Source organism: Vulpes vulpes, chromosome 3 (assembly GCF_048418805.1).
Source record: "Vulpes vulpes isolate BD-2025 chromosome 3, VulVul3, whole genome shotgun sequence".
Lineage (NCBI taxonomy): Eukaryota > Metazoa > Chordata > Mammalia > Carnivora > Canidae > Vulpes > Vulpes vulpes.
Window position 1 is genome coordinate 68207403 of NC_132782.1, and position 27738 is coordinate 68235140.

General features: G+C 40.9%; 1 pseudogene; it reads left to right on the plus strand.

The window, feature by feature from the left end:
• The first annotated feature begins 1268 nt into the window (after nucleotides 1-1268).
• LOC112934272 (synaptosomal-associated protein 29-like) lies at nucleotides 1269-21126 on the plus strand (annotated as a pseudogene).
• The last annotated feature ends 6612 nt before the right edge of the window (nucleotides 21127-27738 follow it).

Genomic DNA, 27738 nt, shown 5'->3' on the forward strand with positions numbered 1-27738 from the left:
GGATGATTGTCCAAAGAAACAAGGATACCACCCCTGGAACCACTAAAGGGCCTCATAGCATGTTTAGTTGTGATAATGGAACTCTCTTGGGCAAGAATCATCAGTTCATAATATTGATTTTTGCTTGTGACTAATGAAATCCCAGAAGCTCAGGAGCAAGTGGAGGTAGTGGGTAGAAAATTCGAAGGTAGATAGGGTTGCCATAATAACAGAGACAGTCATTTCAACCTCAATGATCTGAACCATCAGGAAAATGATCAAAGAAACAGGCAAAGGTCATAAATAAAAATGGCTTACAGAGGTACAGCTTGCATAGCATCACATGAAACAGTAATAAATTCAATTTTAAGTGACTGCTGGAGAAGAAATATTTGCACAAGACTTATCAAAAAATGGAGTGTAACTTGGAAAGGACATGAAGACAGTCCCCCAAAGAATTCCAGTCACAACGATTATGTGTAAAGCACCAAAACTTGCTCTCCCAACCTCCACCCCACAGGAAAATATGTGCATGTCCTACAGCAAATGAGTTACTAAGCCATGGGAAGAGTGACTGGGGGAAAAATGTATTTTCAGCAAGAAATAAAAGTTTTGGGTTTAAATGAAATGGTATTCTTGGAGCAGAGTAAAGTAGTAAGTAAAGCTGCTGGGACAAATTCCTAAAACATTTCACGGAAACAAGGTGACTTGCACGTGGGACCTGAGGATGCAGCAACGATGATTAAAATCCCCACAAAACCTTCGAGCGCTGATAACTGGAGGTGGAGACTGAGTTTCTCTAGACCAGCACAGTCCAATGGAGATAAATTACAATCTTCATAAGTAGTTTTGGGTTGTCTGGTAGCTACAATTAAAAAGTAAAAAAGTTTATTTTAATTATAAATTTTATTTGACCCAAGCTATATATAAAACATTAGGACTTACACATATAACCATTATAAAAGACTGAGTAATGACATAGTTTGCATTCATTTCTTTCATGCGATGTTTGAAATCTGATGCACCTTGGACTTAACAGAGCATCACAGTTCAGATGAGCCACATTCCCGGTGCCCAACAGATAGCCTTGTGGCCAGTGGCCACAGCTTTGGTCAACAAAGAGTCAGACCTTGGGAATCTATGGAGGTGTCCCCATTCCACCCTGGAGAACCAGGTACTCAAAACTAAAAAGTTGAGGGATTCACAACAACACAAGCTTCATTTGATTGCATTTCACATATTGAAATCTGCATAAAATTTCCTTTGAACAGAAGATTCCATCTCTAAAAATGTTTGAAAATCCCCTTACTAGACCTTCTATTGCAGGTAAGATAATCCAGGTTCCCAATGGGTAATTGATAGCTCATGGTTACCCAGCCAGTGAATGCAACGCTGGGTCTGAAGCTGGATCCCAACCCCCCTCCCTGGCCACTTGGCACCACCCATTGACAATGTGCCCACAGCAAGTGACAAGTGTCCTGTGAGAGAGATGAGAACATTTCAGAAGCTTATGGGTTGCCACAAAGCAACCATGAACATTAGAGAAGCTTCCTTCTAATTTTTGTTTGCTTTGTAAAGTTTCGTTTTAACTAGAGGTCAAGCTAGTCGTTATTTTTCTTTTGAAATATAGCTTCTGACTCACTTTTTCTGAAATGAAAAAAGAAATAAAATGATCCAGATCAACCTACCAACAGAAGAGTGAGGCCTGCTTGCTTTTGTTTATTTTGGAACATTTTTACTTTGAAGTAATTATAGATTTATAGAAGGTTGCAAAGAGAGTATTGGGAGGTCTCAAGAAGCCTTCACGTAGCTTCCCTCCAAGAGTTACGTGGTACATAATTATAGCACACTACCAAGACCAGGATATTGACATTGGTGCAATGTGTGTGTATAGTTCCATGTAATTACCATGATTTGTGTAGTTTTGTGTAACCACGACCATAGTCAAGACATGGACTCATTTTATCACCACAAAGATCTCCTTAGTGTCACATTCCACTCTTCCACCATCCCCAACTGATGGTAACCACTAATCTAGTTCTCATCTTTATAATTGATCACTTTGAGAATGTTGTATAAATAGAATCAGAGGTACAGATCCTTTTGAAGTTGACCTTTCTCACTCCATGTAATACCCTGGACATCCATCCATTCTGTTCCCTGTATCATTAGTTCATTCCTTTATATTGCTGAGTAATATCCCCTGGTATGGAGATTCCATGGTTTGCTCAAACATTCACCTATGAAGGGATATTTATTTTTGTTGTTTTTAGCTTCTGTCTATAAAGATGAAGTTGTTATGAGCAATAATGTGCATGTTTTATGTGGACATAAGCTTTCATTTCTTTTGGATACATGCCAAGGAGTGAAATAGCTGACTGATATGGCCGATGTATGTTCAGTTTTGCTAGAAATTGCCAAATTATTATCCACAGTGGCTACATCATTTTAGATTGCCATGTATGAGGGATTAACATTTTTTAACTTTTTTCTTTTTCATTTCTCCTCCTGTTTTTGTTATAGTTTAAGGGAACATTGATGCTTTCTGTGTACTGAATATTGTGAAGAAATTATACATGCCTATGAAATAAACAGCACCAAAGAAAGTGGCCATTTTTGGCAAGGCATAGAGATTCATTGCAGAAACCAAGACTGCTAACCCAGAATGCTAAACTACTTTATTTCAAATTGTGTAGGGTCTGGGTTGGCATTATATGTGTTTCCATTTGATTTCTCACCGCTCTATCAGAGAAATATTTTTAGTGTTTGTCTCATTGATCTAGAGATACAGCAGAGCGAAAGGAAACCTTTTGTATTTGCATCTGTTACTGTTCCAAGCATTATCAGTGAGGTAATGATGAAATGCCCTCTTCCACTCACTGGGCAGCATGTTGCCATAGCAATAGGAGCATTCTATACAGTCGATCAATTCAGCTGGTCATTATCCCAATGTAGCTGACCACTAACATATTTTGAAAGTTCTTGCTCTATGTTGTAATTGAACCAGTGAATTACATTGGCCTTGGCACTGGGAACTCAGCATAACATTTATATAGTAAAGGGGGATTAAAAGAAGAAAACAGATCTTGGCTAGCATTTACCTGAACAGGAAATTTTAATTAACTCAGTTTATCAGATTCAGCTCATGGCTAATTTCTTCCCAAAAAGAATATGTTAGCTTGCTTAAGTATGTTAGTCATAAGTTATATACAACATTCTTTTTATCCCAAAGTATTACTTTAAGCCTATTCCCACTTTCTTTCCCTTGGTAGAGAAGCTCCAGGGAGGCAGGTCTTGGGGGATGTAGCCTGGCTTGTTCACTGTGATCTCGTTGGCATCAGGAAGTGTCTGATACACAGTAGGTGCTCAAGCAAAGCACAGGGTTCAGAGGGTGGACTCTGGGACCACTGGCCCAGGTTAGACTCCTACTTACAGGCCATGTGGCCAAGAGCGGGCCAATCACACCTCTGTGTCTCTTCACCGTGGAGTGCAGTTCATAGGTCAGTGGCCATACGGTGAGGTTCTCTGTGCAGAGGGCCTGCCCATTGCCTGACACACAGGGCATGTCATGTAAGCACCCACTATTAGTATTTTCTTGCTACTTCTAGCTTACGGATTATAAGCCCTACTCAAGTTCTGTGTAGAAAGAGCAAGCTGCTGTCAGTCCTCGCCACGCCCGAAGCTGGAGGGGAGAGGCTACCTCTCTTCCAACAACTTCCACTGCCTTGCACAAAAACAAAACCAAACAAAATGCTCTTGTAAGCATGCAAAATCATAAGCTGATAGCTTAAAAGAAATTTGCCACTACATTTTCTGTGAATGGGAACCTAATTATATATAAAACAAGAGCACAGTTAGTCGAGTCCTCTGGGTGTCCTTTCTAAGCTCTCATCCAGTTCTACAGCTTAAATGTAACTCCAACTAGACTGAAGATTATTCCACTAAGGAGGCAATTCAAGGTTCTGAAAGGAGATTACTTGCCTTAGATTTATTGTATCTAAATTACCCAACAGCCACCCCGTTGGCAGAGTCGGCAGCCCTTCCCTGACAGTCACTGGGTGGGAACACAGAGTCTAAATCAGCCTCACACCCCAGTGGTGAAATTTCACTGCGTCTGGTCCCATCAGTGCGAGTTGGGATGGTTGAGAAAAATCTGTGCTAAGCACTTTTACAGTACATTAATTTAAAAGAAAAAAGGGAACTGTCTACTCGGTAGAATAAGAAAATCAAAATGTCATTTTCCTGAATTGCTACATTATGCTAATTATGAGCTCTCCAAGTTATCTGGGAGAGTTTCTCAATGCTTTCTTCAGGCATGATCTTATCCATTCCTGTGGCTCCAAACCTGGGCTGAGGTCACTATTACTGACCCAAACCTTTCTCTTTACCTTCAAAGAAAAATCCTCAACTGACTGTTAGACCAACCACAGGCAACTGGAACTCAGCATGTTCAAAACTCAGCTGTTTCCTCTCCATTGGCCCACATTTGTTCATACATCTGAAATCCTGAATTCGCTTGTTAGGATACAAATTTTAATCTGACACATCTTACCCTTTAGCTTCATCTCCTGTCTTTCCACCCACAACTGCAGCTAACTTCAATTTCTCGCCTTTTCCAGAATATCCCATGCCTCACTATGACTATGTCTGTGCACCGTCTGTGCCTTCATCCAGCAAGATCCCTCCAGACCTCCTCCACCAGACAGCCATCTCTTCATCTTCCAAGACCAGCTCTCATACTTCTCCTTTGGGAGGGGAATGTGTTTCTGACCCTCCTGTGGGATCCGTGTTCCCAAATCTCTGTGCTCATTGGAGGTTATTCTTACTTTACTTAACATGGTGCATTGAGTCAAACTGTAAGGAAAGTATCTCTTTTCTTGTATGGATATGATTTTCTATGAGGTCAAGTGCTAAGTCTTACTCTCATCCGTGGTATTTTTATTTTCCTAGCACATGGTAAGCTGTCAGTGAATGATTACATAAAGATTTCAACTGAATCTGTGCCTCAGAAGTCAATCATTAAGCTAAGGGTTGAACTTCTATCTTTCAATCTTCCTGGTTATTACCAAAAAACTAGCAGAAGAATGATCGTATTAAAAATTCTATCACTGGGCAGCCTGGGTGGCTCAGCGGTTTAGTGCCACCTTCTGCCCAGGATGTGATCCTGGGGTCCTGGAATCGAGTCCCATGTCAGGTTCCCTGCAGGGAGCCCACTTCTCCCTCTGCCTGTGTCTCTGCCTCTCTCTCTGTGTTTCTCATAATAAATAAATAAAATCTTTAAAAAAAATCCTATCACTTATTTTGATAACTTGAAGGGTCTGGAGTACACAGGTTGTCCCTAAATTTCTGGGCACCCCTCTTACTGTGCATTCAGCTGAGTTACTTGGCAGAGGAGAAGCAGAAATAAGATGGGGTCAGGAGCAGAAATTTGAAAAGACAGGCATGACAGGAGATCTATAGGCACAGCAGATTGGTTCTCAAATCTCAACCACCATAAAGGCCCCTCAGTAGAATTCCTCAAGGAGAAATTCCAGGCCCAACCCCTGAGAGGGGGGCTCAGGAGGTTTGCTATGGGGCTTGGGGTCTAATGCAATTAAAAAGAATTCTAGGTGAATCTAACACAAGTGACAGAGGATGTTTGTTTAACCAACAATGAGGGGCTGTTGGTTCTAGTCCATATCATCAAAGATGCTGACAGTAATGGTCAGTTGTAGACACACCTGGAGATTTGATGACTATCCATTAACTTCCCTAAGCCTTGTTAGCTACTACATGGAAAGTGCTTAGCACAGTGTCCAGACCCCAGGGAGCTCTAACTGCTTGAGCTCAAACTGGTGAGGAGGAGGAGGATGCCATGGCCACAAGCCCTCCTTCTACTCCAAAATCTCTTCCTTTCCTATGTTGAAGTAGCTCCTAATAGATCAGAAGTGGATATTATGGACCTTCTAACAGGCTACATGGTAGACTCACTTATGGGGCTATAAAATATTACAAATGCCTGTATCTTGCCTTCTTTTGCAGATACTTGATGTAACTGGTCCAGGTATCAGTATTTTCCCAAAAATGTCAAGGTGAGTGTAATGTGGAGCCACTGTTGAGAACTACTGACATGAGTAGCAGGGGAGAATAACAAGAGAATTATGGGTGATATACAATTAACGATTAGAGAATTAATCCAGTTTTCTTCATCATCTAATTTGGTCCCAAGTATTAAGCTATACACTTTAAAAGTTTGAAAGTCCTATACTTTTCTAGTATGTTTGGGAGACTCTACAAGGTCTACAATTCTTGGGGCAGACGTGGAGGTGTGTGAGGCAGGACTTCTACTCTTTGCCCAGCTTCAACCAGTATGGGCACCTGACAGCCTCCAGCTATTAACTCTTTCAGGGACTGTGTTAGCTTTCAAATGAGGCCAAAATGTTGTCAGGGAAGTCCTCGGCCTGAGAGAGACAGTGGTAACCATGGGCATGTTATTCTCAGGAATTCCCACATACAATGGCTGGGCAAGGCAGTGAGACAAGGTCCTCGCTGTTTCTGCTCAATTTCTCCAATAGAAAAATTTGCTTGAAGATCCACTGTGCTAGCAGAGCGCAGATCTGTGCCAGGGTCTGATGCTCCCCTTGCCCAATCCTGCTTCCTTCCTTTTTCTTCCCACAGGTGTGACTCCCCACAAAACCACTGATGACCCAGGTCCATGTCAGTGTCTACATCTGGGAGAACCCAAACTGCAGTATGAACAGAGCCAGAGCAACACAGTAGTGAAGCCATATACGTGTACAAATCCCAACAAAGCCAATGGGTAAGTGATGGAAGATGTTTGAACTTAAACTCGTAGGTAATAGACTTTCTATGTGCATCTCCTCTTATTCTCATTTAAAATGTCACAGAATAGTTATTGTGATTACTATTTGACAGATACTGAAACTAAGACTTACAAAGATCTGGAAACTTACTAATGTCACATGGTTTATAATAGGTGGAGGAAGGATATGATCTCAATTTTTTTCTGAAACTAAAGCTTATCTTTTTTCCGCAGCACTCCATATTCTTTCCAGTTCCTCCATCTCATAACAAGTTCCTCTTGGTCTTAACTCCTAATACACTAACTGTCATCTAAAGACTTACATTTAACACAAATTTGCACCATTCCAAAATGGCCAGATATAATCACCCTCAATACCATAACTTCAAACACCGTGAAGTTAGGAACCATTATCTATGTTTCTTGTATATCTTGAACTTAACTTAGTAAATATGGGTCCTCTATCCATGCTTGCTTGTTAACTATGTATATAACCCATATATAATGGGGTTGGCCACGTTCAGGGAACTGGATGACATCCAAGACATGTAAACATGTTGACTATGCTGGGTGGCATCTGACAGATTAGCATATGTTTGAGGGATTCTCTCTTCAGAAGCCAGGCTGTGTAATGTGCATGTGATCGGAACTTTACACAGGACTTGTCAGGCTTGCTCACCTGTCATCATTCTCCTATCGTTTCCCATCTGTTACTCCACAAATGAAAACTTTGTGTGTCAGATGGTCTCCCCTTCCCCAGTCGGGCAGCTGGAGTCTAAAATGTAGCTGAGCAGCTTTGGCATGGCCTCTGATCAGGACTAGAACCCTTCTAGTTTCCTCACACTCAAAGGGCACAGCTCCATTATGACAACAGGGGACCACAGGTTGCTCAGGTCTACAGGTAGACTGCTCAGGAGATACTGTCCTTCTATTACCTCCTAGCTGAGAAATGCCAACCATTTGCTCTCTGACACAAATACTAATTAGTCATTCATTTATTCATTTAGGGAATATTTGTTGAACACTTACTTTAGGCTATGTTTTGGTTTAGCTGCTTTTGCTACTAATATGTCAAACTTGGGAGATTCTCAAATATTTGGATCTGGGCATAGTGCCCACCAATTTACTCTGGTTGGAACGAATGAGTTACTGGAAGGACCTTCTCTTGATCTGGATATGTGAGCTATGGTGAATTATGTCCACTCAGTTACAAGTTCTGAAGTTCAGCTGCCATGCTCTTCCAGTCTAAGTATGAACTTTCCAGGGGGATCTGGCTAGCTCAATATCCTGATCTCCTCCTCCCACTCCCAACCTGGCCCCTAGCCTGGCAGGAAGGAGGGAAGGATCACATAGGACACTATGCACCATTAGGAAAGTAGAGTGGAGACAGTGCTTCTGAGGCCTGGAAATGCATAATCAGTATTTGAAGGAAGAATGAAGAAGAGAAAGCCTATCCTTTTAAACAAGACCTTGAAGGATGAAGAGCCATTTTCCAGACAGAGAAAGGAAATTAGGAAATGTAAGGGAGGGAGCCTTGACCAATGTCTGGAAGACTGGGGCCTTGTCTTGTGGACATGGAGGGCTCAGTGTTACTTAGAAGGGCAGTGCACACTGAGTAGGAGCTAAGGAATCATCCTATCTGTCCCGTCCTGCCTCTTCAAAGTCATAGAAACATCCATCTTATGTGTATTTTCATGGTATAACTGATTGGATAAAGTATAATGAAGATCACGAGGTTTGCAAAAAGACTTGGACAATAATTTCGAGTATTGTAACAGAGCTGAATAGTCCATACATGATGTACCAGCAGCTCCATCCCCAGAGTTCAGGTCCTCAACCCTTGGGCTGGGAGAAGGCAGCAAGTACACCAGGATATTGATCCCTTCCACTCTTGGACAAGGTTTCCATTCTTGTGACCATCACAGGTGGCTTTATTTGTTTCCCACTGTCTCGTATGGATAGTGCCAATTTCTATGATTGCCATGACTGAAAAGCCTTGACTGGGAGAAGCATCTGGCCCAGAAGATGCAGACAGAGACAGTCATAATTGCAAAAGTAAAATGAAATAGACAATCTAAATAAGTCAGTGCAATAATATAAAATTCAGGAATGCAAAGGAGCATTCTGCAGTGATGAAGATGAAGAGGCACGCCTGGGTGGCTCAGTGGTTGAGCACCTGCCTTCAGCGCAGGGTATGTTCCTGGAGTCCCAGGATTGAGTTCCACATTGGGCTCCCTGCTTGGAGCCTGCTTCTCTCTCTGCCTGTGTCTCTGCCTCTCTCACTCTCTCATGAATAAATAAATAAAATATTTTAAAAGAAGATGAAGAGAAATCTTAGTTACCTGCACAAACATGATATACGTCTCAGAAATAATGTGAGTGAACAAAAGCAAGTCATAGAACAATACCATGTCTTTCCATTTATGTTCTAGGTCAAACCACATGCAATGGAGAGTTGCAAAGTGATAAAAGAAAGCTTGGGAATAACAAAAATCACAGGAGACTGGGAAACAGGCTCCCACTGTAACACTTCTGAGATAATAGGCCCCACACTGATGGGCAAATCCAGAGTCCTTCGGCCTGCTGGCTTGCTTGCTGACTTTCCAGTGTGGCTCTCTGAATCTTGGGTGGGTTTAGTTTGTGGTCTATGTGGCATCTGAGCCAACTTTCATTCATGGAGTAGGCAAATTATGAGTATTTACAAAATTCACTGTCTTTCCATAAGTAGGATCCGAATATTTGAGAGACAGCCTGAACCTAACACCAATGATACATCATTCAACCATGAAGGCCATGGTGAAGGTTCCAATCACAGTAGGAGACTGAGGACTGGGGACAGGGTCGGGGTTGTTGGGGGAGGAGGCAACAGGTTGGTGTTTGGAGATGGAGCAGGACCCATCACAGGGCACATATGCAGTCCCTGATTCCTGGGAGGTGTATGTGTCAGAGGAGGCAGGACAAAACTCAGACACTGGAGGAAAGACTGTAACATCACTCAGGAGAGATGTTGAAGGCTTTGTCACTAAAACTAGGCAAGAGGCCAGAGAGCAGCCAGGGCGAGATGAGCTGGCACTGAGCCTATGCCATCCTGCTCCCTGCATGCCTTGCGCCCAAGGCCAGGAAGGGATCTGAGGAACCCACAGGTGCAGGTTAAGGACCCACCTTTGAAGTTAGACATTCCTAAAGACAAGCTGCCAAGTGAATGACCACAGGTCAGCAATTCAATAAAGACCGAGTCAACTGGTTCTTATCCAGTCTATTCAGAAATACATGAATGCTGCCTGCAAGTATTTTTTTTAAAAGTCAACATTGTATAATCAATAAATTTCTAAATGAAATTTAAAAAATTATAGTTCAACTCAAAGTGCAGTAGCTCATTATGAAGATTGCCTTTAAAGACTCAACTTACCAAAGATAAGAAGGTTGCTGTGGTTGACACTATTTCTCTCTCCCTTTGAGTCACTGTTCTTTTTCTTTTCTTTTTTCTTTTTTTTTTTTTATGATAGGCACACAGTGAGAGAGAGAGAGAGGCAGAGACACAGGCAGAGGGAGAAGCAGGCTCCATGCACCGGGAGCCCGACGTGGGATTCAATCCCAGGTCTCCAGGATCGCGCCCTGGGCTAAAGGCAGGCGCTAAACCGCTGCCACCCAGGGATCCCCACTGTTCTTTTTCTATAGTCAAGGTCAGATTTAAAAAATTAATTAAATGTTTATGTCAATGAGTCTTAAAATGAAGCTCTAAATCCCAGTAATAAAACTTAGAGAATACTTAGAATACTCAGGGTCAGGATTTTTCTACAAAATTCCAGAAAGATAGTGAGGCATTCACATAATTAACTAGTAAAAGTTTTAACATTGGCAAAATTATATGAAAAATATTGTCCATAAAAGCCTTTAAACTAATTTGTGACAATTTAAACCAATTTCTACTAGACTTAGGCCAGTATTACTCTAAGTGCATCTTACTAAGTAGGCAATGCTCAGTACTTTATCATAATGTAGTAACATTTACACATATGTACTAGTTTAGGAAAGAAATCTTCTTTCTTATGCAAATTTTCTATTCCTCTCTCTCAACTCAATTTTAATTCTGAAAAGGTTGCATATTTCATTGGTCTTTTTTTTTTTTTTAATTTTTTATTTATTTATTTATGATAGGCACACAGTGAGAGAGAGAGAGAGAGAGGCAGAGACACAGGCAGAGGGAGAAGCAGGCTCCATGCACCGGGAGCCTGATGTGGGATTCGATCCCGGGTCTCCAGGATCGCGCCCTGGGCCAAAGGCAGGCGCTAAACCGCTGCGCCACCCAGGGATCCCTATTTCATTGGTCTTATTTTGTTCTTCTATGGCTCAGGATTTGGACTAAAATTGGGTAATTAGAACTACAATCTGAATATTGCTTAAATCTCAAAGTTGTCTCCAAATGTCAAACAGATTTTAGGTTTTTCAGGCTTCAGAAATCTAAAGTGTACACTGAATGCACTTAAATATTATTTTTAATAGTTTGGGTTAGTTAAAATAATGCCAGTGAGGATGAGAGTGATGGATGGTAGATGGGTTAACAATTAGCTTCTTTCTCTCCATCTCGACCATCCAGCTATTATTTAGTACTAATTAGAGTTGGCCAACATAGGAAATCGAAAAATACTTTTTTCTTTATATTGACTTTTATTTGGTCTCCAAGGATAAGTTCCTTCATAATTATAATTTCAGGTATTCTTGTCTTCAGGTAGTTGGCTAAGTAAAGGCTGCATTGATTGCTCATAAATGTCTCATTAGCAAAGTTCATGCTCAGCTTCTCTGAGGAGGTACTTATTATATCTAAAGGTAAATCTGAGAGAATCACATAAAAACAATGCCTCTCATTGCTCAGCTACTCTCAGGGACATAAGTTCTATCCATCCTAAGCATTGTAATAATCTGTTATTAATATTAATGACCATTGTGAGGTTATCTAAAATGATCCTCAGTAAAGCCCATTAGAAAGGAGAACTCCATTTAAAAATGACAAGATATAAATTGTATAAAATACATTTTGGTTAAGAGTCATGTTTACAAAAAAAGGATGAAAATATTATAAACCAACATAAAAATGGTCATTGTGGGATTATCCTGCAGCTATTTTTGAACTAATCAAGAAGGAAGAAAATGAAAAAAAGAAGAGAAAGAAAATTTCATTTAGTTAATTAATTAATTAGAATTGTTCTATAACACTGGCAATTATATCTTTTATTAGGAAAGAGGAAGGAAGGAAATGAAGATAGAGGGAAGAAGAGGAGAAAGAAGGAGAAAAAAGAAAAGATATGACTTTTACAATGATATATATTCAAGTGAAAAATATCATTTTCCACATCCCAGGAAAAGTTTATTTTAACAGTGAGCCACGGTTAATCACTGCACAACTATAAAGCTGTTTTTCCAAGTTGCAGCTCACTGCAGGTCTGCTTGTGGACAGGATTCTGCAAATGTACTGAGTAACCCATCATGATTTGGAGAAAGCCCATTTACACTAATGGGTTCTGAGTAGGAACAATGATATTAAGAGTTACACATCACTCTTTTACTCCTAGGCCTGTCAAATCTCTTTCATCTATTATTTACATGAATCTTCAACTCAAAATTTCCCTGATGAAGTTTTATTTAAAAAAGAAGACATGGCTCTGGGGTATCTGGATGGCTCAGTTGGTTAAACATTGGACTCTTGATTTTGGCTGAGGTCACGATTTCAGAATCTTGAGATGGAGCCCACATGGGACTCTGTGCTCAGTACGGAGTCTGCTTGAGATTGTCTTGCTCCTCTCTGGCCCCACCTTCATGCTCTCTCTCTCTCTTTCAAAATAAGCAAATAAATCTTAAAATTTAAAAAAAAAAACAGAAAAAAGAGATGGCTTATACTCAAACCAGACAAAGATATCTGAAGAAAACTACAGACAAATACCTCTTATGAATATAGACACAAAACTCCTCAACAAAATGCTGGAAAACCAAGTACAGCAACATATAAAAAGCATTAAACACCACAACCAAACCTAATTTACCCAAGGAATGCAAGGTAGGTATAACATATAGAGATTAATTAATGTAGTATGCTACATGAATAGAATTAAGGACAAAGGAAACATGATCATATCCATTGATGCCAAAAGTTATTTTATATTATTCATAGCCTTTCGTGATAAAAAAAAACATTCAACAAACTAAAAATGGAAGGGAACCTACTCAATCTGATAAAGAGAATCTATGAAAAAATAGATTGGTATCAGACTTACTCGTGAAAGATGTGTTCCTCCCCCATAATCAGGAACAAGACAAGGACATTCACACTCATTTCTTCTATTCAGCACCCTGTTAGGGATCTAGCAGGACAATTAGACAAGAAAATTAAATAAATTAATTTTATTTTTTAATCCAAATTAAAAAGGTAAAAGAAAAACTATCTCTATATTTCCATATACAAGATACAAGATCTTGTATGTGGAAAAGTCTAAGAAATTTATTAAAAAATCTTATACATGATTAAATCTTATAATGATTAAAAAATCATTAAAACTAACAAAAGAGTTATTTTACAAGCTGAAAATTGTATTTCCAAATATTTGCAAGGGATAAAAATTAAATTGAGAAAAATTCCATTTATAATATCATCAAACAGAATAAAATTCTTAGAAACAAAATTAACAGGTGCAAAGCTTATACTCTTCAGACTAGAAAATATTCTTGAAATAAAACAAAGAAGACTTTAATAAATGGAAAGACATCTCATGTTCATGGATCAAAAAATTTAATAATGTTAAGATGGTAGTACCACCCTAATTGATCTACAGATTCAGTGCAATCCTTTATCAAAATTCCTGATGGCATTTCTGCAGAAATTGACAAACTGGTCTTAAAATCCATACAGAAATGCAAATTGGGGTGGGCAGCTGGGGGGCTCAGCAGTTTAGTGCCACCTTCAGCCCAGAGCATGATCCTGGGAACCCAGGGTCGGGCTCCCTGCATGGAGCCTGCTTCTCCCTCTGCCTGTGTTTCTGCCTTTCTCTCTCTGTGTGTGTCTCTCATGAATAAATAAATAAAAATTTTTTTAAAAAATGCAAATTGCCTTGATTGAAAACCAAACAATCTTGAAAAGGAAAACAAAGTTGGAGGACTCATGCTTTCCAGTTTAAATACTTATTATAAAGCTATACTATCAAGACAATATGGTATAAGAGCAGACACATAGATCATTGGATAGAATTGAGAGTCTAGAAATATAGTTTCACATTTACAGTCAGTTGATTTTGTTTCTTTCTTTTTTTTTAAAGATTTACTTAGAGAGAAAGAGAGAGAGCAAGAACATGGGATTTGAGGAAAGAGGCGCAGAGTGAGAGGGAGAGAGAGAAAATCTCAAACTTACTCCTCGCTGAGCATGGAGCCCGACACTGGACTTGATCTGATGACTCTGAGATTACAACCTGAGCCAAAACCAAGAGCTGGATAATCAACTGACTGCACTACCCAGATGCCCTAGTCAATTGATTTTCAATAAAAGTGCCAAGACAATTCAAGAAGGAAAGCATAATTTTTCCAACAAATGGTACTAGTACTACTGGACATCCACATGCAAAAGAATGAAGTTGGATCACTACTGTACATAATATTCAATAATTAACTCAAAATGGATCATCCACCTAAATGTGAGAATGAAAACTACAAAATCCCTAGAAGAAAACAGGTATCATTTTTTTTTTTTTGATATCACACCCAAGCACAAGAAACCAAAACAAAAATATATACAAGTTTCCCCACTATCCAAAAGTCCAATTTGTGCTGCTTTTCTTTTACAAAAGGCCCACGTTAGTATCTGCTTTTGCTAACAACAACAACAAAAAAATCCAAAAAGGATTTTTGTTTTTACAAAATGGTGGTTACTTCTTTGTGTCATTTCAGCTTACAGAAGGTTTCAAAGGAGCACCTTACTTTCAGAGAGCAGGGGAAGCCTACATATTGGCTGTCATCAATATTAAAATATTTGCTCTTCAAAGGGACCATTGAGAAAGTGAAAAGACAACCCATAAATGGAAGAAAATATTTGCAAATCATATATCTGATAAAGAATTTGTTTGATTTCCTTTATGAGAAGTGTCTACAAGGGGCAAATCCATAGAAACAAAAAGTAGATTAGCAGTTGCCTGGGGCTAGGGATGAGGGACTGGGGGAAAATACAGGCATTTGCTAAAGGCTGTGGGGCTTTTTTCTGAGACCATTAAATGTTCTAAAATTGAACATGTTGATGGTTGCTTAACTGTAAACATACCTAAAAAATGAATGGTACACTTCCAGTGAATGAATTTTATTTTATATAAACTATTTTTCAATAAAGCTACTTTAAAAATGATAGGGTTTTTTTTTCCTTTTTCACTGATTTTTGATGTGTACCATCCTCTAGAATAAAGTCATATTTAATGTAGCTATTGTCCTTTATCTAAAATATTTTAGCACATCAGAGTCACCAAGGAGATAGTAATTAGTATTCCAGAAGAAATGAAGATAGATTGCCCTCTTGGTCTTTAAAGTCGCCATTGCTACTGATGATAACTGTCAAATACCTCAAGTATGTTGTTTGGGAGCTGGACAATGGTTCAGTACAAATTGATGCTTAAATTCAAACTTTAAAATCAGCTAATACTAATTCTAATTTAGTAGCTCTGTGTGTGTGTGTGTGTGTGTGTGTGTGTGTGGTGCTCACTCTATGTCATATAGACACAGTTACACTTTTTACCTCTTTTTCCACATCCTAACCAATACTTGTTCTTTCTTGTCTTTTTGATAATAGCCATTTTAACACATGTGAGGTGAGATCTCATTGTGGTCTTGATTTGTGTCTCTCTTATGATTAATGATGCTGAGCAGTTTTCATGTACCTGTTGGCCATCTGTATGTCTTCTTTGGAAAATTGTCATTCAGACCTTCTGCCTGGTTTTTTTTTTTAAGATCTTATTTATTCATGAGAAACACAGAGAGAGAGGCAGAGACATAGGCTGAGGGAGAAGCAGGCTCCCTACAGGGAGCCCAATGCAGGATTCGATCTAGGGACCCTGGGACCATGCCCCATGCTGAAGGCAGATGCTCAACTACTGAGCCACCCATGTGCCCCCTTCTGCCCATTTTTATTTTTATTTTGTTTTGTTTGCTATTGAGCTGTTTGAAATTCTTTATATATTTTGGATATTAATCCTTTATCGGATAAATGATTTCCAAATATTTTCTCCCATTCAGTAGGGATGACTTTTCATTTTGTGGATAGTTTCCTTTGCCATGCAGAAGCTTTTAAGTTTGATGTCATCCCACTTGTTTGCTAGTGTTATATTAATTCACAAAATTCCTCCATTGCCTCTATGCAGTAGATGTAGATACTATTATTACTAACTTCCATCTTATAGATGAGAAAACTGAGTCAGAGAGCTTATATAATTTGCCCAAGATAAAGATCTGATAAGAAGTAGGGCACAGACTAAGTGTAGCCCTTGCAATTTTTAAAATATCAAGGCTAAGCAGTGAGTAGTTGGTGTGTTAAGGTGGTAGCCTTTTACAGAGTTGCTCGATCTAGAGATATAATAGTAATAATAATAATAATGATGATGATGATAATGATGTTATTGCTATTTCTCTTTTTGAAGTTGCCAGCCCTGCTCTTTAGCCATTCCTTCCAACATTTGAGGAATAATCTGTGAGAATAGGATCTCTCTTACTCCAAGCACCGAGCCCATTATTTTTTAATGCAATGTCTCTGATGACACTTGCTGCTCAGGGCCATGCTCCCCAGCTACAGGCCATAATGACAGTCACAGTCAGGTCCTGCTTACTGGGCCATTTCATGGGTAAGTCTTCACTCCACACTAGCTGAATTGTTTAGAGGATGGAACATTTCTGTGCCTATACATTCCAGCTAAAAAAGCAGCAAGAAGTTGTTGGGTTTTTTTTTTACACATAAATAATTGCTTTTATTTTTCTTTCACTTACTCATTTTAACTGGGGAGCAGCTGACTTGCCCCACTATAGGTGCATTGATATGTTAGCGACGATTTGATTTAAATGCCTACACATAGAGACAAAACAGAACAGAAGATGCATGCCCACTACAGTGCTGTCCAGACCTTGTGTGGCCTGCAGTGTTGGGCATGGAAATGCTCTGGGAGAGGTGAATGATTTGTAGGGAAGAAAGCAGTGATGAGGAGCTGGTGTGTCTCACTAGCAAAACACGGAGACTCAGATTCCCACATGCGTTACTTCTAGACTTGTTTTCATCCTACTACCCTTCTCAGAAAATGTTCATCAGAGCTCCAAAGTATATGTACACTGGCATATGTATAATTATGTTATTTATTCAATAAAGTTGGGGGCGGGAGTACTTACAACATCTGAAAAGAAATCACATGTGAAAAGAAATGTTGCCTAACGAGAATCAAGCAATGGTCAGGCAAATGTATGTATCAAATGTTATACCATTCATGAGCAATTTTTACATCTTCAGAAGCACCTTGATAATGTCCTCTAGATCCCAAAAATAATGTTGAGATCACTTTTTTCCAGGATCAAATAGAAGATACTTGCCGAAAATGAGATCTAGCAGGAGTTTGGAAAAAAACAAAAAGAGAAGTTAATCTTCTTTCTTAGATGTCACAGATACTTTGTACAGTACAGAAAATAACATAAAATGATTTAACATGATTCAGGAGATAAGGATAAGCAGCAATTCTTTCTCCCACTCAATTTCCCCTCATCAGCTATTTCTGAGGGTGGAAGAGTGGAGAGAGAACTGTAAAAAACATGATAGGAACTTGGCATTTTACACACTGTTGAGTTGGAGGTCATGAAAGTAAAGGTGGCAAAAGAGCCTCTGCACATTTCCGCATCACCCCGCTCTTTCGCACTAACGCACAGATAGTCTCCCCTCATTTACTCTCCATGGTAACACAGAAGCATCATGAACACAGGTGGGAGATGAAGCCCTCGGACACTGGACAGTGAAAGGTGGGCGCTTGTAGCTACTGCTAACAGGCATCCATCACACAAGGCTGTCTGCGTTGGTGGCACCTCTGCTGGCTGCCATGGCAGCTCACAGTGTGGGACAATGAATCACAGTGGCTGGGTGCTGGAGCTGTGCCATCCCACTGCCTAGCATAGAGGCTCGGCTCTGCCACTGATGAGCTGGCAGGTGTTTGCAGGTCACTAATGCTTTCTCAGCATCCTTACTTGTGCAGCTCTTCACACATTACAATCACTCAACATTACAAATCCCTCAAAATGTCAACCAACATTGAATTGTCCTTTTTGTCACACTTATCTACTAATTGTACATCCTTAAGTAGTTTTGCTTTTAAATTCTTTTTTAAAAGATTTTATTTATTTATTCACGAGAAACACAGAGAGAGAGGCAGAGACACAGGCAGAGGGAGAAGCAGGCTCCATGCAGGGAGCCTGATGTGGGACTCAATCCCAGGACTCCGGGGTCACAACCCGAATCAAAGGCAGACACTCAGCTGCTGAGCCACTCAGGAATCCCCATTCTTGAGTAGTTTTAAAATACAAACCACAATCACCATTTTAAAAATATTACACAACCTACAAATTATACTGCCTACCTCGAGCACAGAATTTCTTTCTCAGTAATCGAGGACCTCGACAGCCTGTTTCCTACAGTGCCTACAACTCTGTCCCAGGGATATGTTAACACTTCCCTTGATGTGATAAGTAACAGATGTGAGCAATCTTTTAAAAAATAATAGCATGGGAATTTGCAAAATTGTTCATCATATATGTGTAAGCTAGTTTTTTTATTTTAAGAAAAAAAGTTTTCCTTTGTGGTGTCTAGGTCTGGGATCTCCAAGACCATCCCCAGTTTCAGTGATTTGCCAAAAGAACTCACATGACTCAGCATGTACCTGAACTCATAACTGAGATTTATTACAGTGAAGGAAACAAAGGACAATCAGCAAAGGGAGAGGATACACCGGGAAGAGGTCTGGTGGAAACCAGGCACAAAATTCCAAGGGTTCTCTCCCAGGGGAGTCACATGGGATGAGGTTAATTCCTCCAGCGATGAGTTATGACAAGCTGAGTACAGTGCCCTCTAGAGGCAAGCTACTTAGACACTCTTGACCAGAGGTTTTTGGGGGGCAGGGCTTATGAAGGCACCCTCTACTATCTTGTACCAACGTTGTAGTCTCCCAGAAAGAAGGCAGGTGTTCAGCATGAACTACATTGTTTATACAAACAGCATAGGCATAGCGTGAACATAGGCACATCATCTAGGGAGAATTTTGTATCGATACCAGCCAAGGTCCCAAACTCCTGCCAGGTGTGAACTAGCAAGCAGGGCTTTCAAAGGAGGGTGGTCTCCAGCCTGCTGATAAGCCTCCCTGTATAATGCTGTTAGCATTTCCAGACATTTATTTAGCCCTTTTGCTGTATTTATGTATTCTTTAAGATCTGTATATAGCTTTTCTAAACATACTGAATAAAATTGATACTTGATATTATTTAAATATTAACTTACATTCTGATTTTAAAATAGCTTAGATTTAAAAACGGAGAAGATTAATTTAGGAAAATATACCCGAACAATTAAGAAAAAAAATCTTATTTCTATTTAGACAGCAATTTAACTTTTTGGCCAGATTTTTCTTTCTCTGTCCCCAATTTAATGCACTATCATTCTCAATTTTAGTACTTAGAAACTATTTTTAAAAATTCTACCCAGTAAAAAAAAAAAAAAAAAATTCTACCCAGTGGAAAAGTAAATTTTATTTTAATCTCTACTTGGTGGGAAGTGGATCACCAAATATTTTATATCATGCTTGAGGGTTACTTACTATGCTCATAACTGACTTGATTATACTTTCATTCTAAATACGTTTTTTCCTCTATTATTCATTTATTTTAAGGAACAATCCTCAAACTATAGTTAATAACACTGCATTATACATTTGAAAGTTGCTAGGAGAGTAGACCTTAAAAGAAGGAGGTGATTCTTTCTAGATCCCAAGGGAACTTTTTAAAAATTATTCAATGTAAATGAAAGCAGAAGACAAAAATGCCCTATGGCATTAAAACATTTATCACTTAAGATCCCATATCTTAATTTAAGGAAGTACAGCTGCATTTTATTTATTTGTTTGTTTGTTTATGATTATTATTATTATTTTAATTTGCATTTAGGTTAGTTTTAATAGTCATCAAGAGGACTGAGGTATGAGCAAACAGCTTAATAAAATAGTGAGGTAACTTAGGGTAACATATTAACTATATAAGTTAATATATAAGTTAATCAGGGCCCAGTATGTTTGTTTAAGTTCCTGGGGAGTCAGGGGAGTCAGCAGGCATGAATACTGCTCTCAGCTCCAGCGCACCTTTGGCTGTGATGTGTATCACGTGTGTCCTAGGATCTATGTGGGTGAAATTCAGCCCCACGGAACTGAAGGATCTTACTAAAGTCAAATGAATTCATACTCTGAAAACTCTGAAGGTCCGTGCAAGTGTATTATGCTTTCTCACCTTTGTTTCAAAAGCTCTCACTCTTACATTTACTGTGATGGGGCTCCCTGAGGGGCCGGGAGGGCCGTTCCCCGCCTCGGCCGCGCACCTCCTGCTCCCGCCCAGGCCCAGACGAGCGCCGGCACGTGTCCGCCTACCCCCGGGCTACAACCCGTTAACCCGTTGGACGACGACGCGGAGGACGAGGGCGCCGGCTGGCCCTGCTGTGATGCGCGTGGCCCAGGCCGCAGCCGCGCCGAGGTCCCTGCCCTGTCCCTCCTGTACGAGCCCGCAAGGTCGGCGTCGCGCCTTCCGAGGAGCGCGTGGGTCAGCGGTGTCTTAGAACGCGCGGAGAAGGTGCTGGACAAGGTGTCAGGACTCGAAGACCAGCCGGAAGCACATTGACAGCATAAGCGCACGTCAATCTCTTCCAATCCAAAGCGGCAGAGGCGCCACCCGAACAGAATGGCCCCCTGCCCCCCAACCCCTGCCCCCCAGCCTAACCGCAGATGGAAAGAAGCCGTAAGGACCGGTAAAGCACAGGAGCCACCCAAGCCTCAGGAAGCTGAATGACTCAGACTTTGCCTGGAGGCACCGGCTCTGCCGCGAGCACCGAGGCTTACCCGAAGAAGCCCCCTTCGAGCCCAGCACCAGGAGGGGGACAGTAATCTAGAGGAGCTGCTGTGGGACTAGGCCGGCTGAAGCACATGGCCCTGGGGATGCAGACGGAAATTGAGGAGCAAGATGACATTCTTGACCGCCTCACAACCAAAGTGGACAAGTCAGACGTCAATATAAAAAGCACAGAAAGAAAAGTTAGGCGACTTTAAACACCGAGGAGGCTCTCCACCCCATTGTGATGAAACGAGCCAAAAGATCTCCTGTTGAACTTCCCAAAATTTAATTTCTGTTGTTTTAGTGTGTAACGTAATATGTGTTTGCAAATGTTATAATTTATAAAGAGCGAGTTGAGTTCTAAAAAAAAAAAAAAAAAAAAAGACCTGGCCAAGGTGCAGCGCAGCGGGCGGTCTGCATGCTGAGCAACACCACCGCCGTCGCGGAGGCCTGGGCCCGCCTCGACCGCAAGTTTGACCTGATGTACGCCAAGCGGGCGTTTGTGCACTGGTACGTGGGCCAGGGCATGGAGGAAGGAGAGTTCTTAGAGGCCCGAGAGGACCTGGCTGCCCTGGAGAAGGATTATGAAGAAGTGGGAACGGAGTCAGCGGACGGCGAGGACGAGAGCGAGGAGTTCTAGGGCTCCTGGCGCCTGCCCGCGGTCGGGCTCCCTGTTCAGTTTCCCTAAGCCCCACAAATACAGTCAGTGTCTGGGTGGAAAAAAAAATGAATGTTGCAGCAGATACTTAATACAAGATTATTCAAAGCACATATGGACTAAAAATAAATATTTTAGAATGGGAAGAGGTGTTTTAGGTTTGTATTTGTGTGTCTTTATTATGTTGAAAAGCTGTCTTTCAAAACCTGATTTGAGAAATTCATATACAATTTCTTTGATGTCTGCTGCAAATTTAAAAACTGTTCCCAAGCCTACATGTTATTGTATTCAGCTTTCCTGGTAACTACTGCTCAATTACCTTTTCATAGAAATAAAATCTTGTTATAACAAAAAAAAAAATTTTTGTGTGTGTGTGTGTGTGTGTGTGTGGACATTATCATACGGTAGCTTTATTAAATTCCTTTACCTTCTACAACGCGATTACAAAAAGGAATACTTCATTTAAGTGTAATACTGTCTTTATGGACGTACCGTGGTCGGAAAGTGGAGCTAAAGGTCACAAACAAATACACGTAAGAACAGGGACAAAGGCGGGACGTCCCTGGAGCCTAGTCTAGCACAGCGAGCCCAGTGGGTAGGGGAAGGGAAGCAGGGATGAATAGAGACTTATTTGGGGGGCGGTGGTGGTATTGTCAATGAGCTGCTTCTAGGAGCTTAAACCCAAGGGCCGGCTCGGGGGCCAGACACACAGGCGTACAGCTTTGGTACCACATCTCAACGCTGCCCAAAGTCCTGGCCTTGTGTCACACACAGCAGTTGTCCCCAGTCAGCTTTGGTTTTGTTTTCTCTCCAATTTACATACACATACACACACACGCGCGCATGCACACACAATCGAGGGTGTCTTCTTTGACCGTCCAAGCTCTTCTGTCTCAGGTACCTCCCTGCTGTCAAAATCAAAGCACGCCAGACTCCATCAAGCCAAGAAACCCCTTCTTTCCTAGGAGAGAAGCCAGCACTTCGCTTTCCTGAATGAACATGAGCACTCAGGGCTCACTCTGTCCAGCTGCGGTTTGGCTCCAACCCTGGCAGCTGAGCTGAGAACCGGACAAGAGGGGACAGGACGCTGATTAGCTGGGGATCTGACTCCCTGTCTGTCACAAGGCACTTCTCAAGGCTCCGAGCCCATCCCCCCCACCCCCCCCTTTTTTTCTTGTTCACCAAAGGAAGGAACTGGAAAGAAAACTCTGTTAAGATTCTGGGGACAGAAGAGGCCATGAAGGAAACTGTGTGTGTCTGGTGAGCCTGATTTTTTTTTCAATTGTATATCATCATTTAATTCTTAGAAAGTAGCGTGAACAGGAAAGTAGCACAAAAATATAGTGTTTGCCAAGGGAGGCTGGTGCCTGCCACTGAGAGGCTGAAGCCAAAAGAGATTGTAAATTTGTAGAATGAGTATTCTTTAAAGGACAGAGAGAGTAGCCTGGGAGGCAGAGAACTGGGAGGGCCATTCATCCTAGGCCCCTAATATAGGGCTCTTTAGAATGACTGGTGCCACAGCCCCAACACCAGCATGAGGGGTGAGGCAGTGCATCAGTCCAGGGAGAGGGAGCCCAGGATGGCCCATTCGTACGTGAAGTAACCCCTGGACAGCACCCCAGGGCTCGTTCCTGCTTACCACCCTGGACTGGAGTCCTGGTTTCTGCCAATATGCTGTACCTTCCTGCTGCCAACCCAATGTGGCTGGTGCCTTTGGGCCCCACTATATGACACTCTCTCCCAGGACCTGATCCAGTAGTTCAGCTACAAAAAACTCTCAGCCACAACCCCCTCCTCTGGTCAATGGGCTTCTCCCTTTCCTCCTGACAAATGTCTTCAGGGTGATTCATTTCCTCCTGTTACTGATGCTCTTCAGCTCCTCCAATTCCTTCTCCTAAAGGTCTCCTAAAGGTCACCAATTATACAGCTCTTGGGTCATTTCTATTCCAAGTTGTGTCAGCTATTTGCATGTGTTTAGAAAGCAGGAGTGGCTGCCTATAATTTTAAATCTGTAAAAAAAAAATAATGTGGGTGTATTTTTATCAATATAAATACCTTCAATGTGCCAAAGTCATGGTGAAAAGGTTGGCATACATTACAATGAAAAGGGTCTAATTTGATCTTTACTTAAGAGGCAGTACATTCATTTTCCCAATTCTTTTCATAGATTTCCCCATCTGGGCAGGATCTGGGAAGACTAAAGCCTCTTTAGTTCAGGCACTGCAAAGTTCTGACAGCAGTGAGTAGTGAAATGCAAAATGATAAGGAAAGACTGTTGGTATTTCCAAGACCTTCTAGACCTTCTTAGAATCAGAATTTGGTGGCCACTGATCAACATACAATCCCACAAAGGCATTTTGCTTAAGCTCTGAGTATATACCGCTCCTGCCCCCCATTTTGTGGTTCTTTTTTATTTTGTTTCCTATATGGTATAATTAGCCCCCTGAACCATATTATTTTGAAATAACATCATGGAGCCCATCTCCTGATAGTCAACATAAAACCTTTGAACTTAAGGGATATCCAGAGCTTCCAACTACAACACAGTTTTGTTTTAAATATTTATTGAATGTATAAAGTATGCTACACAATGCAAGGATATGTATGCAGAGTCACTGTATAACTGTGACCTTTTTCACTTTATTAATTAATAAACTCCATGTCTGGCACTCAAGGCAGCTACATCTCAGACTTAACTCTACTACAAAGTAAAAAATATTAGAGCAAAGTGTCCTCAGTAGTCAAAGTACAGAATGAGGATACTGAGGTGCTTTATTCTGTTAAATTTTAAGATGCAGAACTTCATGTGTCAAAGTAAAATAACACTGCATCAGTATGTGTTATAGCTTTCACACGAGGCAAAGTCTACTATAATTCATATCCTTTTGGATTGAATGTAATGAGCTCAAATAAAAAAAGGCTGTCCCTGCTCTTAAGCCACCTATCCCAGTGCAACAACATAATTACACTTTTATCCTAATAGCTATTAATGTGAACAAAATGACAACAAATGGTGCATAAGAACAAAAAGCAATTTGGAGTCTCTCCCTGTTACCTGGTTGGTCAAAGAAGCCGAGGAGGTGTTCCTGGATTCCAGACTGTATTCTTCTTCACTGACCTGGCACCCTCCCTATGACTCATGAAAACCTGTCTGTGGCCATGGCCCTAAGAAACAGCCACAGGTGAGGAACAAGGATGCAGATGAGATGAGACAAGCAAAAGTATAGTCACAGAGCTGAGAGGAGAGAAGAATCAAGTAAGAAAGCAATTTTGCAGACACACAAATGGTCAGCACACCTGTAATCCTAAGAGTGTAAAGAGAAACTGAGCAGCTGTCTGGATATGACTCGGTCATTTAGAGAACTCCACTCATCAACATTCCAACATTACCATTTACTATTTTGCCTCCTGCTCTGAGAACACCTTCAAAGAAGTTGCAAAAATACCAACACAGATAGGGCCCGAAAACTGTGCCTAACTCTGGCTGGATTTCCAACAGCAGAGAGACATGAGTGCAGCAAGAAAATGGACCCAGAAGTATCTAGGAAGGGCTGTTGGACTCAGCAGCAGGGAAATGCCACATGAACTTCAAGACGCCCCGTCAACAGCACTAGGGGCAGGTCTAGTTCACTCCCATTGTTGCGTAACACTGACAAATAAAACAAGTCAGCTTTTAAAATGGCCATTGGCAAGTTTTCTCCAATGTGTGTCTGTTCAAGTAAAACCAAAGTGTGAGTGAATAAATTTATCTCCAAACCTGTTTTCTTTTTCAAGAGTCCAAACCCAAAATTTCAGATTCTTGCAAAAGATGACATTTTTTTTTTCAAAATGCAACATTAACTATGCTGCAAGTGTTCAAACGAAAAGATCCAGAAGTTAGCTGAGACATAAAACTTGTAATTTATGGAGAGGGGGACAAAGTTCACTTATAAAGATAATGAAGAATTGTCAGGCTAGTCTAAACAAACTTAAATGCAACCTGGGAGTCCAGCTTCTAGTAGAACTTCTTATGCGGCTGTCCTGTGTCACTGTGTGTGGTTTAGAAAAGGGATCGCCTTAAGACCCCATATACCCATAATTTTGTCCTGCAAGAAGGTGCCCGGTCTCACTGTAAATAAATAGTTCTTCTCCTTGAATTTAACAACCTTGCTGGCAAGAAATAGAGCAGAAGAGTTCTGTATATTTATGAGCATCTTGGTGGAAAATCCTAACCTCTGATTGGAATTAGCAACATCTTGATTACATATGCCACATAATTTCAATTTGTAAATAGCCATGAATTAAAAACAAACAAAAAAACCCAAGACTGTGGTAAAGTCCACTGCAGCCCCAGAACATGATCGACAGCCTGGGATCTCACTGTTGCTGAGGCCTAAGCTGATTCCCCTCACTATGGTGTCCAGGAGGAGGACTGGTCCAGGCATGAGAGTATGCCAAGCAGACTCGGCATTCAAGTTTCTAGATGGTTGAAAAGTATTCAGTGCTGGAGCACCTGGGTGACTCAGTGGCTGAGCATCTGCCTTCAGCTCAGGGCGTGATCCTGCAGTCCCGGGATCGAGTCCTGCATTAGGCTCCTTGTAGGGAGCCTATGTGTCCCTCTGCCTGTGTCTCTGCCTCTCTGTGTGTCTCTCATGAATAAATAAATAAATAAATAAATAAATAAATAAATAAATAAAATATTTTTTTTTAAAAAAAGAAAAGTAACGAATGTTGTTAATGATTTCATTTAGGAGTCATAATTTAGGCACATTTTTCTCTTTGACTAGATTTAGATTTTGTTCAAACATATTATGTAGAATAAAAATCTTCATATGGGTATTACCATCCCTGAAGACATGTTTTAAACAGTGATTGAACAAGCTGACTCTTCAAGAACTTAAGTGCAAACCAAATTTCATTAGAAGTCACCAGAAGCTTCTAAAACCCTGTCCTTATAAGCACAATGAAAACAAACATCACAGTCAAATGGTCCATGTGCCGGAAAGAGATTGTGGCTGGTTCATTAACTACTGCCTCCATTCGAATGTAAGCTCCCAGAGAGAAGGAAGCTACCAGAAAGTTCACCATCAGACTCATCAGGGCTCAACTGAACCACAAAATAGTAAAAATCCTGTAAGTTTTAGTGACTCAGTGAACAAAATAAAGAAAGTAATAAATGAGTGATTATAGAATGAGGGGTGCAAATTATACTGGGACCTGAAGAATAAGTAAATTATTTGCCGAACAGAGAAATGGTATAAATGGGGAGGGAGTGTGTATAATTCCAATGCAGGAGGACCAAATGTGGGGAAATGCTGGGCAAACTTGCTGAACTGGGAGGAGGTCCCTGAAACTGGCCTCCAGGACCTCAGGCTGCATGTACAATTAACAGAGACACAGAACATTCCTGGACTTCTTACTGCACTACTGCCTTATAGTACTTTGGAAATGGAACAGTCTACCTGTCAGACCTAATGAGGATTTACCCCAAGATCTTTTATAAGATGCTCTGTTCCTTATCCTAAGGGAATGGTTCCAAGAATGCTTCCACATACTATCCTACAACAAAAATATTTTGCTATATTATCTTTTGGCCAAAAGGAAATTACCATGACAGACACAGCATTATGCTTCACTTAAAAACATCATCTGACCTAATGCTCAGTTGTCTTCAATCACCCAAATTAAAACAGTCTTGTCAAGAAATGACTTATCTTATGAAAAGTGAAGAAGCAATAGCGAGGTACTAAGTATTGTTTTTCCAATTACAACAAAGTTTGAGAGAAAAAGAGAGAGAGAGAGAAATTTTCCCACCACTAGCGCAGAGGATGACAAAGATACAGGAGTGGGGTAGATTTGCTTGACATTGAAATTGCATGTTCTCAGAGCGAACCACAAATTCAGAAGACGGTAGGAAACATCTCAGTGGACGTGCCAACTCCTACCTGTGGCCAGATAGATGACGTAGATGAGCGTGTCTCTACCCTGCACCACATCGATGACCATGTGGGAGAAGCGGCTGTTGTCTTCCATGAAGGAGGGGACCGAGGTCACCGGCTACACCACCTCGTACATCGGAATGAACTTCTGAGCTTCCTGCAGGTTCCTCTCCGTCAGGTCAACATACAGGCCCTGCTCCACCGTGCCACACTGCAAGGGAAGGCAGGCCGTGACTGGGACCCCCACGGGC